Source organism: Otolemur garnettii, unplaced genomic scaffold (genome assembly GCF_000181295.1).
Source record: "Otolemur garnettii isolate 467f Iridium unplaced genomic scaffold, OtoGar3 scaffold00025, whole genome shotgun sequence".
Classification (NCBI taxonomy): domain Eukaryota; kingdom Metazoa; phylum Chordata; class Mammalia; order Primates; family Galagidae; genus Otolemur; species Otolemur garnettii.
This window is the reverse complement of record NW_003852420.1, coordinates 3,576,313-3,582,962: the sequence shown is the minus strand read 5'-3', so window position 1 is coordinate 3,582,962 and position 6,650 is coordinate 3,576,313. Positions and strand designations below refer to the sequence as shown.

Sequence of the window (6,650 nt, the reverse complement as noted above, 5' to 3'; positions counted from 1 at the left end):
ATAAGATGTGTGCCCATTGACAACAGATCTGCTTTGGCCACATTTTCTACCTAAACATTCTGGAATATACAGTCCCCAGAGTCTCCATAAACAGGGAAAATGGGAACTTTCAGCTAACTTGTACCTTTAGTTACAAAATATTACAAAATTTTAGTTACAAAATACTTAGAAAGTACACTCCATGTGTTGGCCACTTCTTTCTATGAGGAAGCACATGAAGTCTTCTCTCCCACTCATGGCAAACACAGACCAAGATATGTCTGTTGTTGTAAGTTGCCTACATACGGAGACTTTCAGACCCCTGCGTGTGCTATGATGTTGACCAGCAGCCCTTCTGGCCTTTCCTAAGCTCTTTCCCCCTCCATCTGTCTTCTCTGTTCTTATCCTGTGGCTGGCCCTGTCTTCACCACTCACCTGAAGATCCCACTCTTCCTTGATAAACTACCAATTTTCATAAGTTTCCCAGTTTATTCTTTGCACTTCTTCCTCAGAGCAAATTCCGCTATTGTAGCTCTGAGAGACTCCCCCCAACCCCCCCCCCACACACACACAGGCTCAGGGACTCAGTTAGCCAGGGACACCATCATTGAAGGGTGTCTCACATCCAGTCCCCAGCCCTGAATTTACTTCCCTTCATGTGAACCCCAGGCAGTCCATTTTTCCTGTGCTTCTTGCAAGCTTTTCCACGTAATTTGATCTTGCAGAGGATCACACACACTGACACATCTTTACATCCCTAGGCATTTTGTGTCCTTATCTAAAATTAGTGCAGCCGCTGCTACTATGCTATATTAAGAAATGCAGGATGTCCCTCACTCTCAAATCTACTGGCTCAGCTGAGTAGCCATTTGCAATATGGACTAAGCAGGTTCAGGATAATGCAGGTTCAGCACCAAATCCTGACGCCACCAAGCCGCCTTTCTGCTCTACTTTACCAACACAGTTAGCAACTATGTAAGATGAGGTGGGGGCAGGAGCCCAGAGGGGGCGGCAGACATGACATGGAGAGGAGAGGACAAAAGCTTCAGGAAGATGATGTCTCAGGTTTGGTTCCCTCAAAGCAGAGCCTGAGATGGGGATTCTTGGCAAGGGAAGGGGTGCTCTCAGGAGGGACCCACTGGGAGAGAGACAAAAGCAAAAAAGGGAAGGGAAAGAAGATAAGCAAATAGTAGCTTTGGGGGACATCTAGGACAGCCAGGTCCCTTTGGGAGTTTAGTGAGACTGGCACCTGATCCTCTGCCCTTGCCCAAAAGCTGCCTCAAAGACAGGGCACAACCTGTAGGTATTTCTAGGTGGTGCAGAGCTCCTGGAAGCCTGAGGCACTTTCCCCAGGAGAAACAGCAGCTGTGAGCCAATAGCAGCAAACAGAAAGAAAAGCCTATGTCTAGGGCAGCGCCTGGGGCTCAAAGGAATAGGGCACCGGCCCTGGGCAAAAACTTCTTCCCTCCCAGGGGTGGGGGGAAGAAAGTAAGCAGGCCTGTGTCTTTTGAATGTGTCTGACAGATCCCAAATCCAAGGGTTTAGGGGGGAAAGTGACTTGCTGACACCTTACCAAGGCTGAGTACCGCGTGGATTGGCTGCTCTCGTGGGCGGGCATCACCCTCCTGCAAGTCAGAGGATTCCCTCTCATCATCTCCTGTCTCTCTTTGACATCATTCTCATAGACTGGTGTGCTTTTCTTATAAGACTGGAAATAGGACAGAGAAGACCTTTGAAGTTTATCGTATCACCTGAGAGGGAAGAACTATCTTCTCTTGGTTCTTATTAGAAAAAATTGCTAACTAGGACTCTCTTTCTATTGCATAAATTATAAACCCTGGGAAGAGGGGTCAGTAGGGCACAATACTTAGCAGCTACTCTGTGACTTTCATCTGAAGTCAGAAAGAAAAGTTTTCCAAAAGGAGGGATGCTTCCAGGAAAAAGGAAGACTTGAGGGGCAACAAAAGATGGATGTCTCCTGGGCCTGTGGACGTGGTGTCAGAAGACACAAACTTGGGACCTTTGTATGTACTACGTCCTTACAGGCATCAGTGAATTTATCTCAATATTTTATTTATCCCTAAAATTGGAATATTAAGATATGTATAACTAGGAAATTTGAAAATTAAAGTAGATAATTCATGGGTAAGGATGTTTTGTTAAATGTGATGTTCTTTTAAAATTGTAAAAAATGTTACGTGTATTATGAATTATTGTATATTAAATACAAAGCACTTTGAAGGCATATATACAGTTTAGATTAGTTTTTTAAATGGGGGAGGAGACCTAATGGCTGACTTATCAAAACTTGTAGCCAAATTCACCACACCACGAGAAAATGAGAAGCACTCCAAGGGAATAGCTTTGGTGGACTGTGGCACTGTCTTCAATCAGCTGGTTCCTTAGAACAGTGGTTCTCTGAGTGACACAAGGTGATGTTTAGAGAGGTGTCAGTTATGTAGAGTTCCTCTTTTCATTCTCGGAAATCGAAAGTGATCCCCACATAAAGCATTTGCAGCTGTGTTGGGAGATGAGCTAGTCACGCCTCGGCAATTTACGGCCAATTTTCCATTAATAAGAGAGAATAGAGTGTGGTTCAATCACTTTACAATCCAAACACTTGTTCTTAAGAATGGGAGAGTGAGAGCACAATAGTTTTGTTCTGTTTCTGAAAGAGCATTAATTCAATATTGTGTGTCTTTGAAGAAAAACATTTAGATGGCTCTAAGTGGTAGGAAGGTAAGTTTTACAGGAAAATACTCAGAAAGACATGCATTAGAAATACTACCCACCATGCATTAGAAATACCAGCTGGAGTCTGATCCAAGAGACAGGCCAGAGGGCCACGATCACAGTTTAGGGAAGCATAAGGGTGGGCAGTGACATAACAACTAAGAAAATGACATGAAGGCTATGTTAACCAGTTTGATGAAAATATCTCAAATTGTATATCAAAACACCACACTGTCCCCCATGATTGCCTTGTTGCACACAGCTATGATTTAATGAAAGAAAGAAAGAAAGAAAGAAAGAAAGAAAGAAAGAAAGAAAGAAAGAAAGAAAGAAAGAAAGAAAGAGAGAAAGAAAGAAAGAGAAGGAAGTGGAACTGAGAATTTCAGGGCATAAGTCAAAGAAAGGGTCTCAGTTTAGTGATGGATTCCTACAGTAGGGACCCAGAACCACAGGTAAATTAAAGGTCTAAGCAAAGCAGAACTAGCAATCGGGATAAGAAATAGAAACTGGACACAGAAGGTGTCAAAGACCCAGGATGGCCAATTTGTAAAATTCAAGGCAAATGGAGAATTAAAGAGGTGAGCTAGGGCAGGAGGATGAACACAGGCCACCAAACTCTGATCTCGGCCAGAAGGTTACTGACACATTCCCCAAGAAGTATCTTCCTTGGGGTTGCAAAAGAGGAAGGCAAATACTCGATTCCAGGGAAGGAGCATGTGTGTACACACAAGGATGAAAATTACCTAACAGTTGGAAGAGGGAGGGACTAAATTAGATTTCCAAAAACAGTGGAAGTTTCCTTACTTATCTCCCATTTAATCTACCCATGTGGTGAGTTCTCCCAGTTCTTTGTACACATCATATTGATTGGCGCTTGTCTTAATTGAGGTCCCCTCAAAAGGAAACCCAGGGTCAAGGCTTGAGTGTAATTTGTTTATTTCAAAGATGATACCAGGACGGCCCATAAGAATGGGGAAGGGAACCAAGAAAGGGGCTGTCAGTGAGGAGGTGGCCACTAGGGCACATTGGGGACTGAGTAGAATCTGTCCCAGAACTGTCCCATGGAACAAGAGAGCTGAGTGTTCACCTATCAACACTCCTCCTTTAGGAACCTCATTTACTCCTGGGGCTGCTAGCTTCCCAGAAATGCCTGACTTCCCTCAGAGACACGAATGCTTGAGGGAGGAAGAAACCAAGGCCTTAGGTGACATTCAAAGTGAGCCTAGCAGCCAGTGTGGGGCACAGTCAGCCTCTGCAGAGTACCCTAGACATCCCCAGCCCTCAGTCAAAGCTTCTTTCTAGCAAGCCAGCACACTTCTATTCTGTCTCAATAACAAATATTCTCACCAAGAGTCAGCTAGGTTTATTGCCAAATGTATCAGATTTATAATTGTTATGTAAGTAGGTAAGCAAATTAATGCATGGAAGAAATATGAGTGCGTAAAAAAGAGATCTTTAAGTGAAAAGTAAGTTGAATGCTTCAGAATGGTTTGATGAAATTGAGCAAATGGTTTGCTGGGTTAGGTGTGGCTGAGAAAATGGTAAAGGTGTTGGAGAGAAATAGTTAACAATCGAAGAAGAGGAGGGAGGGGGGAGAGGGGGGAGGGAGAGGGATTCAAGGGTCCACTTCTGTGGTTCATCTTGCAAGGGTACAAGTGAATCTTTATATGAGTGGAATATGAATGTTTTGACATAATAACTAAGAAAGTTACATGAAGGCTATGTTAACCAGTTTGATGGAAGTGTCTTGGATTATGTATGAAAACACCACACTGTACCCCCAAAGTGCATCAATGTACACAGTTACCATTCAATTAAAAAAAAAAAAAAACAATCGAAGAAGATGATTCAATCAGATCACTTTGCAATTCACTTTAATTCTTGCTCCAATGTAAAGAAACTAAAGTTAGAGATTTTAGGGGACATGTTAAGTGTGTGATTTATTAAAAGAGACAAGATGGGAGGCCAATTAAGAAAGTCAGAGGAAAGACCTCAGCTTTACATCAAAGATGGGCAAATGAACACCAATTGATATATTTTAAGTTAAAATAAAAATGTTTAAAGTACGTAGGAATCATTTTTTATGAGCCTTTACTTCAAATGATTTTTTTCTTTCTTTTTTTTTTTTTTTCCACTTAATCAACCAGTTAGCCTTGCCTGTGTTCCATGAAACACAGTTCAACTCCATCCTGAGGAAAACACTCTCAGACTGCAGCACGATTCCTCCTCAAAGTTGGCTGCTCGGAGTGTTTAATTTTATGTTTCCCAGGAAAACTGAACTACAAAGAAACAAGCACTTCCTCTGCAACTTGGAAGTTGGAATTAAGGGTCAAAAAGGTTAAGATTTCTTGCCAGATACTATTTTAGATCAATCACAAAGAACTATGGAGAAGTCATCTCACTCAATTAGACGAAGAGTTAGGGAGGTAAACATTCAAACTTGACTGCTGCACCTTGGGTAAACCCTACATGGTAACAAGGAGCACAGCAATGCAGCTCCAAAGATTAAAAAAGGAAAGAACAGACGAATGTTTAACTAAATTTCAGAAGGGTATCAGATTCTTAGGGACATAAAATTGCAGAAGCTTAAAGTCCAGAGGCTGCTTGGAGTCCCATCTTCTTGTCATTTAATGCTAAAGCCAGTTTATTGAACACTTTGGCTACTTAGACACTTGTCACCTGAGTGAGTCACCATGTGGCTCTTTGGGTTGGCAAGATTCATCACTGAGGTTGGCTACCAGGCTTTATAGATCAGAAGATTGTTCTTATATCATATTGGTATCCACTGGCTTAGTGTGGATACATTCTTATTTCCCTGAAAGTGCTCCAGCGACATGAAAGTGAGCCTAACTGATTTTTTTTTTCTTTTGGTAATGACTCAAACTTTCAAAACAACAAGGTAACCACATTTCAGCCTCTCTTTCCCCTCAGAACATAAGTCATCCATTGTGCAATTAAATGAAGTTATAAATTGACATTCTGTTGTATTTCCGAGCTTGCCTGCATAAAGAAGAACATTTCCAGTCAAGTTAAAGACATTATTTATTTTATTTATTACTCATTTTGTTCCAGAAATAATTAAAGTCGAACTATAAAGTCACATAAAGTGCAGGCAGAGAACAGAAACATCTGTGATTTCATTTCTCAAAAATATCAAAGAACTCACTGGATTAGGGCTTTAAATATCAATTAACCTTCTTTTAATCAGAAAATTGAAACATATTTTCTGTTTGTGTGTTGTGTTTTCCTGCTAGTTGTTGTGTGTGTGTGTTTGCCTCCTCCCAGACCCCAGTGCTGTGAAGCCCCAGGGCCAACCTACAATAGCAGCTCCCCAACCTACCTGGCAGCCTGTCCTTTGCACGCCCCACAATGTGTCATCAGGATTGTGAGGGGCCCTCCCAGCCTGCCTGTCCAAACTTCCTCACCATCCCCAACAGCTGCCCCTTGGCCAGCCCTGGGTGCTGTTGCAGAGTGTCTGCCTTCACAAGATAGACCACATGGGCTCAGGTCTGTCTAGGCAGAGACCCTAGAGTCCTGGTGTGGAAGACAGAATACAGGCAGTCCCTGAGTTACAAACATCCAACTTAGGTACAACTTGCACTTAGGAACAAAGGCTATTACAAAGGTAAATGTACTGGTTACAACCTCAATTTAAGAACAAATCTATGGAACCTATCTTGTTTATAACCTAGGGACTGCCTGTAATATTCTCCCAAAGATGCCCACACCCTGATCCCCAACACCTGTGCATGTGTTACATCACATGGCAAGGGCAAATTAAGGTTGCTGATAGAATTAGGGTTGCTAATCGACTGACCTTAAAATAAAGTGATTACCCTGGATTATCCTGGTGAGCCAAGGTTTGCAAGAGTCTTTACAAGTCCAAGAGGGAAGACAGGAGTCAGACTGACTTGATGGCAGGAAGCCTCTTGCTGGCT

The 6,650-nt window shown here is 42.4% G+C and overlaps 1 pseudogene; it reads right to left on the bottom strand.

Annotated features, from left to right (window-relative positions):
* LOC100961940 overlaps nucleotides 1-6,650 on the bottom strand; it is a 117,795-nt pseudogene that overhangs the window by 56,279 nt on the left and 54,866 nt on the right.